Source organism: Lithobates pipiens, unplaced genomic scaffold (genome assembly GCF_037356315.1).
Source record: "Lithobates pipiens isolate NorthernLeopardFrog02 unplaced genomic scaffold, aLitPip1_a1.2 Scaffold_22, whole genome shotgun sequence".
Taxonomy (NCBI): domain Eukaryota; kingdom Metazoa; phylum Chordata; class Amphibia; order Anura; family Ranidae; genus Lithobates; species Lithobates pipiens.
In genome coordinates, this window is record NW_027507784.1 from 294,392,816 (window position 1) to 294,403,637 (window position 10,822).

The window sequence follows — 10,822 nt, forward strand, 5'->3', positions numbered from 1 at the left end:
CACTGGCAGATAGTGGCGTAACTCGCCCGGCGTTGCCTCCCTGTGTTGGTGAATGTGTGTTCGCCTTCTGTCATCCAATGCTCCCACGCAGCTCGCAGTTTAACTTTAAACGACCTGTTGACACCTATATCTAGTGGCTGCAGTTCTTTGGTTAATCCACCCGGAATGATGGCAAGCACCGAATTAGTTTTCTTCACTTGGGCTTTGACAGTATCTGTCAGATGGGCGCGCATGGAGTCACAGACCAATAGGGATGGAGATTCGTGGAAAAAGCCACCCGGTCTCTTGACGTAAACCTCTCTCAGCCACTCACTCATCTTCTCCTCGTCCACCCAGCCCTTCGGGTTAGCCTTGATGATGATGCCAACCGGAAACTTTTCTTTTGGCAGAGTCTTCCTCTTGAAAATTACCATGGGTGGTAGTTTCTGGCCATTAGCCTGGCAACCGAGAACTACAGTGAAGGATGACTTTTCGTTTCCTGTAGTGCGTATAGATACCGTACTGGTCCCTGTTCTCTCGACAGTACGGTTTACAGGGATATCAAAGGTAAGGGGGACCTCGTCCATGTTGGTGATGTGCTCTGGTCGGATTTTCTGTTCATTGATCTTGTTCTTGCAGTAGGTATGGAAAATGGCCAGCTTTTCTTCGTAATCCTTTGGCAGTTGCTGTGACATAGTGGTTCTTGTGCGGATAGAGAGATTCCGCCTTTTCATGAAACGGAAGCACCAAGAGGGACCTCCTCGAAAGTCGTTGATCTCCATGTCGCGTGCGATCGCTGTTGCTTTGAGTCGAATAGAGACAGTAGAGACGCTTCTACCTGCGGTTCTCTGTTCAATAACCCACTGTTCAATTTTGTCCTCCAACCGTGGCCATCTTGCTTTGTTTCCTCGGAAACTCAGTTTGGTCTTCTTTACCTGGCGCAGGGCATCTTCTTGCTTCCTCCACTTTCGTACCATTGATTCATTAATGTTGAATTCTCTCGCAGCTACTCTATTTCCATGCTCTACTGCATGACTGATAGCCTTCAGTTTGAAATCCGCTTCGTAAGCATGTCTCTTAACAGGAGCCATTTTTGGGGCAGCGGGTATACCGTAGAAAATGAACGAATGAATGCGCACACCTCCTGACTAAGATGGCCGTAATGCCCAATCCAAGCAGTGCAGCTTCGTGAGCATTACGGCCATCTTAGTCAGGAGGTGTGCGCATTCATTCGTTCATTTTCTACGGTATACCCGCTGCCCCAAAATGGCTCCTGTTAAGAGACATGCTTACGAAGCGGATTTCAAACTCATCGCTATCAGTCACGCAGTAGAACAACCTGAGAGGTTTACGGTACGTCAGTTTACGGTAAGAGACCGGGTGGCTTTTTCCACGAATCTCCATCCCTATTGATCTGTGACTCCATGCGCGCCCATCTGACAGATACTGTTAAAGCCCAAGTGAAGAAAACGAATTCGGTGCTTGCCATCATGTCAACAGGTCATATATAAGGCGCACCGGATTATAAGGCGCACGGTCGATTTTGTGAGAAAATTTAGGCTTTTACGTGCGCCTTATAGTCCGAAAAATACGGTAATAGGAGATATGTTTATATCAGAATACATATATGGAATTTTATTTTTTGGGGGGTAACATACACTTTAAGGCTATCATTAAACTTTGCAAAACAAGACAATAATTGTAACAAAGCATAGTGAGAATGCATGGAAATGGCTGATCATTCTTTTTTGCTCATAATCACTCTATGCAGGTAAATTACATTTTGTGACCAATGAAGCATAGACACAATCACATATTAGGATAGTCTATGATTGATGCATTATAAGATGAAAGGTATCTCCAGTGTATATGCCATTCTAAGTGCAATCAAGTCCTAATAAACCATAGCAATTAGGTTTCATATATGACTTAAATGCATTCTCTTAATGACATTTTTCTTGACGCAATTCATTTCCACATTTTTTGACAACTTAAATACAGGATACACTTTTTAAAATTGGTTGGAAATTGCAATGTCCATGTGGAACCATTATTTATGGGAACAAAGTCATTAAACTTAGATATGTAATATTATAGAAATATTCAAACAAAGAGATCTTGTTTCCCAAGGTAATATACAATCAAAACTGAATGAACTCTTATATTTTTTTACTCTTTATAGTCCTGTAACACCAGATTTTATGTTCTGTAACTGATTTTCACTTTCAAATGCCCTTAAATACCTTTTTTCTCTTTGTGGAAATTTTTTTGCTCTCCCACATTGGTGCTCTATGCTAGCATAGATATGTAACAGCCACACTAATCACATGAATCCTCATGCACACTTGTGTTGCAGAGAAAGAGAAAGGGTTGTGAATAAGCAGGTCATTAAGGTCTAGTTTACACTAGCAGTTTGGCATTTACTGCCCTCCAACTGCTTCCCAACGCAGTTCGCATTTCAGAGGCCAACAGAAGTATAAACAAGGCACTAGAGTATACTGGATAATGTGGTCAATCCTTGAAGTCATGTTTAGATGGGCTTTGAAGGACAGTAGTGGTGAAACTATGAAAATGGGGCATATTAATACAAAGCATATCTGGGTGTCTATATACAACTGTATTTCTATGACTTCAGTTGGGCTTTAATCAATTATTACAAAAATCTCTTTATCTTGGATTATGTTCCTGATAACCCTAGCTGGGAAGAACTAGTTTTGACAACCTTTCAGCTTTCCAGCTTTTTTGTCTTCAGCGGATGGTCTCTGGACTGTCACAGTTTCTGTCACAATATCAATAGGATAATAGAAATACTTTTTAGATAACTTAATGGCTGTCCAATTGGTCTACTGATCTACTGGATGCCTTTTTGTCCCTTTTTGTCCCTTTACTTAAAGGCTCCATATGGTGGCCGTTTGTTTCTATACCAGCAAATTCCAACCTTGTAGAAGATAAGTCCTTAAATATTGTGATTTTTTTGAAGCACTTCAGTTTGCATGGGGGTTGTTTCTTGGCATTCTCTGTGCCACTTAGGCTTTGATAGAGACCTGTTCATTGGGATTCACATCCACTTCTAACTTTCGTCTGAGTTTTACTATATCACCCAATTTTTCCCCTGATGAAAATCAATTGAATTGAAATGTGTTGGGGTTAACTGCTATTCGTAACGGTCTGGGGGGATGTTGGTATATTGTATCGGATCATGTTGGTCATTTTATGTCTATATGTGTTTTTAAAAGTACCATGTTGAATAAAAGTGTATATACTTGTTGTTTTTTTGGGAGCCTAAAAAAATCCCATCCTCTTTCTATACACTATGCGCCCAGCTGTTATGTTTACCCCATGATATTTCTGATATTGAGTAATCATTCTTCAGAGACAATAATGCACTTTTGATGTCCTCATTGTCTTTTCTCAGTTAAATTTCAGATTCTGTGCCCTTCTCTACTTAGCTTAAAGCCTAAGGTTATATATATGAGCATAAGGGACAGTAATTGAATGAGAAAGGTCCCTTGTGCTGGTGGTTGCTCTCCTAATTGAAATCTTGCAATCTCTGCACCTCCCCCCATACCCTCTTGGCAGTAATCTTTCCAGGCTGCATGGCTAAATACAAGCCACTAGACTGGTCATAGGCACCCATCAATAATGCTGACTATGCCAGCACCTTCTGCCTTCCTACTCCATTTATAGAATTTGTACTATTAACTTTCAGCAATGAAAAGCACTCTATAAATGGAGGAGGCAGACCTATCATGCATCCGCTCATCCTACTATCCTCGGTTCATAGAGTGCATTTCATTGTTGGAAGTTAAAGTACTTCTATGAAGAAAGGGGGGGCATAGTTGGCACTCTAGAAAAGTGTCAGGTTTTTAAGTTAAGGTAGGGAAATATATTATCCCACTTGCTGTTCTAATTTTTCCTCTGATTATTTCCTTCCCTGACTACCTGTTTCCCTTTCATTCACTCCTCTCACAGGATACATTCTTCAATCTAAATCCCATTTGCCTATTTCCTCTACTTTTTTCTCCCCCTTTCTGTCTCTCCTCTTCCTCTGCCTTATCTCTTCCACCACCTACTCTATTGCTCCCACTATTCATTCACCTCTTCATTCCTTATTTGTGTTTTTCTCATTCTTTCTCACACATTTATGCCTTTCTCATTCTCACATCTACAATGTACAATTCGCACTAAGTAGATATAAACCCTAAATTAAATACACTTAGTTTGCTAAAACATTATATAAATTAAATCATGTTATAAAATACTTTTGTTCCCATCCCTTATTGTATCTCAGTGCTGCTAATCTCCAGCAGCCTCTTTGCAGCCTATTTTTTGTCTACATGCATGCATTCCAGAAACTACTGCATATCATTTGTGCTGACAATAGCATGGCTGAGTAATGTGTGTTGACACTTGTAGTCTTCATCCAGAGAGTGTATGAAGGGTTGACAATGCAGACGTACAATTGGGAGATAGAGACAGAGCATTGTCACCCTGTAACTGGACAAAACTGAACAAAGACCTTTTTAGGCAGGACGGCCAGGTATTATTTTAATTTAATTACATATTTCAAATGATTAAAAAATGATATTACATTCACATCTTATAGGAGATTGGGTTCACTTATACTTAAATTGGTTGTACAACCTTATATATACCCAGTGAAGTGACTAGCCTCAGGTGATACACAGAGATGAAGCAAATCCTCCTACATAAACTGTACCTGTTTATCTGCAGCCTTCTCTTCTCTACAGCCATTCAAAGAATACAGATCAAAGACGATTTTCCTCCAAGTGGCAAGGGGTGGCGATCTGACATTACACACTGCACGGCACACATCACGAGGCTGAGTGTAATCTGAGAACTGAGTTGGGGGAAAGAACATACCCCATGAGGCTGGCAATCATTTCCCAGGATTGTGTGAGGTGGGAGAGGCCAGACAGAAATCACACTAGGTACTTTGGATTGCGGTGGGCACACACTATAAAAGAATATGCTTTGTTCATTTTTATTTCAGAGATTTACAACCACTTTAAATGACATTTTTCATATTTCTCTTTTTATCTTTCTTTCCCTCTCTGTCTTTTTCTTCAGAAGTGACCAATTTCCCTGTTTCTCTCTCTTTTTCTTTCTCTTCCCCCTATGTCTCTCTCTCCCAGCCTTTCAAACTTCTAGCTATAGAACAGCTCCTAAACTTTCAGTATGTCCTGTTTTCCTCTATATGTAAATGTGTTTTGATGTCTCTAATTTCTCTGGAGTTAATTGTGGTCTTATCGGGCTGTACACACATTGGTTAAGCAAACTGGGGTCCTTCTGTGTTTATCTCCATTACTCTGTACAGACGGTGCCACAGGGTCCCCTTCTGGCCCCTTATTACTTATGTGATCAAGGCAACCTATTTAACATGTTTACATGCACAGGAGTGAATTGTAAGCTGCTGTATAGGAAAGGTTAAACAAAACATAGAGCAGATGTTTGACTTTCAGAGATATATGCCAATTACAAAATAAAAAGAAAATCATTTGAATAGTGTTTTGCAAATATTTACTTGCTAAAAGCCCCTCTGTCAGTTTTATCAACACCAAGTACCTACAAAAACATAAAATATTGTATGAATATTTACCAGATATCAAAGTGACGCGCGCAGATCAAGGCGTTAAGTTCATTCCTACGAGAATGCAAGCTCTTTGCTGCACCCTGCTGGTCGTCAATTCAATTGCAGAATAAACACTTGCATGTTTTAATTTCAGTTGGTGATATATACATTCAATATTGTTTAATGGTTGGCTGGAGACATTAGAAAAGCAGGGGTCTTCTATGAACTTGTCTTCAAACTGAGACCGTTTATGAATAATTCATACAGTATATATTTTGTTACTTTTTATTAGCTACAGCTACAATGCATATATCAATATCTCTTCTCAGAACTTTATACTGCAATGAGCAATATATTTTGCATTCAGGAGGGTGATTTGATTAAGAATCAGTCAACCAGTCTCCTCCATTTTGACTTCAAACTGACTGCATCATGTAAGCTATCTTAATAAACAAGTAAGATTATGAAAACATGTCTATGTAAAGAGAATCAGCATCTCTACAAAGTATAGAGTAACCTGATTGAGATTTTCATTGGAAAAATCTGAAAGTAATTAAACCCAATACTCCAAATCTGAAATGGCAAGTAATAATAATAAAGTAATAATTCCACAATGTATAGATTGTCTCATTGTGAAATGTTTTCAGGGACTATAAGAGGGAGATGAAAGGGCTTTGTGGCTCTCCTACATTTGTCTTAAAAGAAACCTATACCAGAGAAACATGACAAATGCCTTTCCTATTTGCCTACAAAAATGGAAATTGAAGCCAAGGCCACCACCCAACCAGCTGTTGACAAGACCTGCCTGTAAGGACATTGTTTACAATCAAGCCCTAATGAAGGGGGAGTTTTTTAGACCCCCGAAACACTTTGGCTACTTTTTGAATTGTCCGCCTACATTTATTGGAATAAAGTTATATCTGTACTTATTAGCAGTGGTGTGGCACTTCAATTTTATTTTTTTATTACATTAACCCCTTCACGACCATGCTACAGAGAGGTCACACATTGCCAGGAGGGCGTCATATGATGTCCTCTCATGCTTGCGCCTCCCATGCGCCCCCTGCAGCACACATCGGCAGTATCTGTGATCACAGATCGGGGTAAAGAGCCAATCACAGCAGCTCTGTACCATTTGACCAGCTGTGTCCAATCACAGCTGATCACTGTGTAAGCAGGATTTGCCAACTATCGGTAATCCTCTCCTCACCCTGACAGCATATGAAGAGATCCACACAGGGGACATCTACACTGATAATCAGGGCACTGGTCATCAGTGTCCTGATTATCAGTGCTGGCAATTAGTGCCCACCCATGCTGCCTGTCAGTGCCCATCAGTGATGCCTGTCAGTGCCTATCAGCCTTGCCTATCAGTGATGCCTATCAGTTCCGCCTATCAGTGCTGCCCAATTAGTGCCATCAGTGCCGCCTATCAGTGACCATCAGTGCTGCCCAATTAGTGTCATCAGTGCTGCCTATCAGTGCCCATCAGTGTCAGCTATTAGTGCCTCCTATCAGTGCCGCCTATCAGTGCCGCCTATTACATAGTTATATAGTTACATAGTTAGTAACGTTGAATAAAGACACCAGTCCATTAGTGCAGCCTCATCAGTGCCTTCTCATCAGTGCCATCTCATCACTGCCCATCAGTGCCTATCAGTGCTGCTTAATCAGTGCCCATCAGTGCAGCCTCATCAGCGCACATCAGCGAAGCAGAAAATTTTTATAACAGAAACTAAGAAAAACTTTTTGTTTTTTAGCCTTTTTTAGTCTTTTTTTATTGTTTAGCAAAAAATAAAAACCCAGTGATAATTAAATACCACCAAAAGAAAGTTCTATCTGTCTCAAAAAAAGATAAAAATGTAATTTGGGTACAGTGTTGCATGACCGTGTAATTGTCATTCAAAGTGTGACAGCGCTGAAAGCTAAAAATTGGTCTGGGCAGGAAGGTGGTGAAAGTGCCCAGTAAACAATGGTTAACCTACCAGCCAAGGAGACTGTGGAAATCCTCTGGGGTGTAGCAGCCTCCTGCCATGGAACTTGATTATTAACATCAACATCAAAACCTATAAGGTTTTAGTGCTTTCTAATCGAGAACAGTTATTCAGCAAGTAACATTATGACTCCCGATTCAAATGCTTGTTGTATGTTAGGGCCTGCAGAACCATTAAATCAACATTACAGGCAAACAGTTAGCACTTTCAGGTATAGAGGTCAACACAGGCAGTCTTTATTTAATTCAGTACCAGTTCCTTTAAAAGTAAGCCCACCTCTGAGAGTTGCCCTATTCTAAAGCAATATCAAATGGCATGACACATTGAATACCTTCACAGTACACTGAGGAAAGTGTATATCAGGGGGTCAGTGTTATAGCCATACAGTATTTCCCTTGTTGTTAAAATTGGCATAAGATGGATTGTTTTTAAACATGCATGACTGCTTGAATTTAGTAATATGTGTCCCTTCCCTTCCTATATTTGATGCTTGTCTGGCTATATTTCTATAGTTTCTTTTTTATTTTCGGCTTTTATGGGTTTACATAACTTAATCATAAATGATATAGAATATGGAACAGACAGCTGTAATGTAAATCCAGCAACATGACATTTGTTATTTTACACAAGAATAATATGTTTAGGTTGGTAAAAGGTACAATGACATGTCTGACTATAGTTAAAGCATACCCTCCGATAGAAATGAAGGACACCTAGTAGCAAAATGATGTAGGCATAGGACACACCAACCTATCACGCCCCCTAAAGAAGAATTATACAAAAAAATTATTACCGTATTTATCGGGGTATAACACGCACCGATGTATAACACACACCCCAAGTTTAGGAGGACATTTTAAGGAAAAAAGTTTTAGGAGGGAATTTTAAGGGAAAGAAAACTTACATTTAAATGCCCGTCAATGTAGCCTTATCAGTGTGCATCTGCAGCCTTGTCCATAATTGCAGAATGATCAGTGTCATTTGCAGCTTGCCCACCGCTGTTTGCAGCCTTGCAGAGTGTCATTTGCAGCTTGCCAGTGTCATTTCCAGCTCGCCCAGTGCCGTTTGCAGCCTTGCCCATGTTTAAATATCCCACCGCCGAGACAGACCGAGCGAGCGCCGCCGAAAAAGACCGAGTGGCGCCGAAAAAGACCGAGCCGTTTGCTCGGCTCCGCTCGTAGTCCCGCCTCCCTGCTGTTTCTGGAGCGAACGCTGCCGAAAAAGACCGAGCCGACTCTACTGTGTATTCGGCTTGGCTCGGCTCGCAGTCCCGCCCAGTATTATACGCCGATAAATACGGTAAATAGCTAAACCCAAAAGTGCTTTTTTTACCCCTACTATTCCTTTATATTGGCTTTAGAAATTTACAAATGCAGACATTTAGAAACTGGATGAAAAGTTTAGCACTGGGAAACACGTTTTGAAAGATAAAAGGTGCATTTTATATACATCTATATAGATCATACCAAAATGAGGGAGAAATGAAGAGGAAAGACCGACAGAGGGACTTTGTTACAAATCAGGGACACGCCCTTGAATTCAGGGACAGTTGAGAGCTATGGTTAACCTCCCTGGCGGTATGATTATTTCAGATTTTATGTGCTGAAAGCGGTACAATTATTTTTCATGGAAATTTGGCGTTTTATATTGTAGTCCTGTAATTCTTAGGAATAACTCACTTAAATCTGTCCAAACAAGAGTCTAGTACAGTGATGGCGAACCTTGGCACCCCAGATGTTTTGGAACTACATTTCCCATGATGCTCATGCACTCTGCAGTGTAGATTGCATCGTGGGAAATGTAGTTCCAAAACATCTGGGGTGCCAAGGTTCGCCATCACTGGTCTAGTAGATAAAGTTTGAAAAATGAAATCATCAATTATAATATAATAAATAACTATAAATAATTACCCCAAATAATAATATAACAATAATAAAACATATTCAATAATGTAATCAAATCAAAAACACTGAAATTTGCTCAGTTGCAGAATTGTCACTGTCATTACTTTTCAGTATTTGATGACGGATCTCTCCACAAATCGCCTTGATCCTGCTGGCCAGTCCTCCTCTAGATTAACTGAAACACAGCATCATTCAACCTTCTTTCTTTGAGCCTAGTCAATGACACACTACCTGGGCTCACAATGGAATGCAGCATAGACTGGTACTCACATGTAAAACCTGAGCGGTGGTCTGTGCAGAGGAGAGGACTGCTTACCGCCACCATTGCAGAGGATGAAGTTGTGCTCCAAGTCATAATGTGACCACGCTAAAGTCACATAGAATTATGTAGCTTGAGTTTTATTTATTTTTTATTGTGAGGAGGGGGAAGGGGAGTAGAAGTGTATGGGTGTGAGGAACCCTTTAACAGTTTTGCTTTATTCTTCCCTCTGATATTTTGTACTGGTAATGTATGAAAAACCTTGCAATACTCCCTATGCTGAAGTATCTTGCCTACCCAAGTCATATTGGGTTTGGTGTTGAAAGAGTAAACCCTTGCAACCATGGGAGGAAGACACACAAATATTGGGGTAGATTTACTTAAAGCGGAAATCCATCCTAAAGTGGAACTTTCGCTCATTGGAACCCTCCCCCCCTCCGGCGCCATAATTGGCCCCTTTCAGGGGGGAGGGGGGTGCAGATACCTGTACAGTACAGGTATTTGCACCCACTTCCGGCATAGATATCCGCAGAATCTGCGGATATTTACGCCACTTCCTGCGGGTCCCCCGCTGTCTGCTGGGAAACACACGGATCCCAGAGACAGCGGGGACCATCCTTATTGCGCAGCGCGACTCACGCATGTGCAGTAGGGAACTGGGAAGTGAAGCCGCAAGGCTCCACTTCCTGATTCCCACACCCAAGATCGAGAGATCGACTTCGGGTGCCGACATCGCGGGAGCGCTGGGCGGGTAAGTGTCCTTATTTTAAAAGTCAGCAGCTGCAGTATTTGTAGCTGCTGACTTTAAAAAAAAAAAAAATGCGGAACTCCCGCTTTAAGGCAAATAGGCTGTTCACTTTGCAAGGGAATTTGCACTTTGGGAAGGATTTTTTCCTATAGCTTAGTGAATGTAGTGAAAATTCAGTTTGCATTGAATACCCAAACACGCACAAGGGAAATAAAAGACACAATAATTTTGTTTGTACATGATTGGTTGATGAAAGACTGCAGAACTATCCAAATTCCCTTGAAGCCTATTTATCTTTAGTAAATCCACCCCAATGCGTCTACTGGAAACTGATCTCAGTCTATT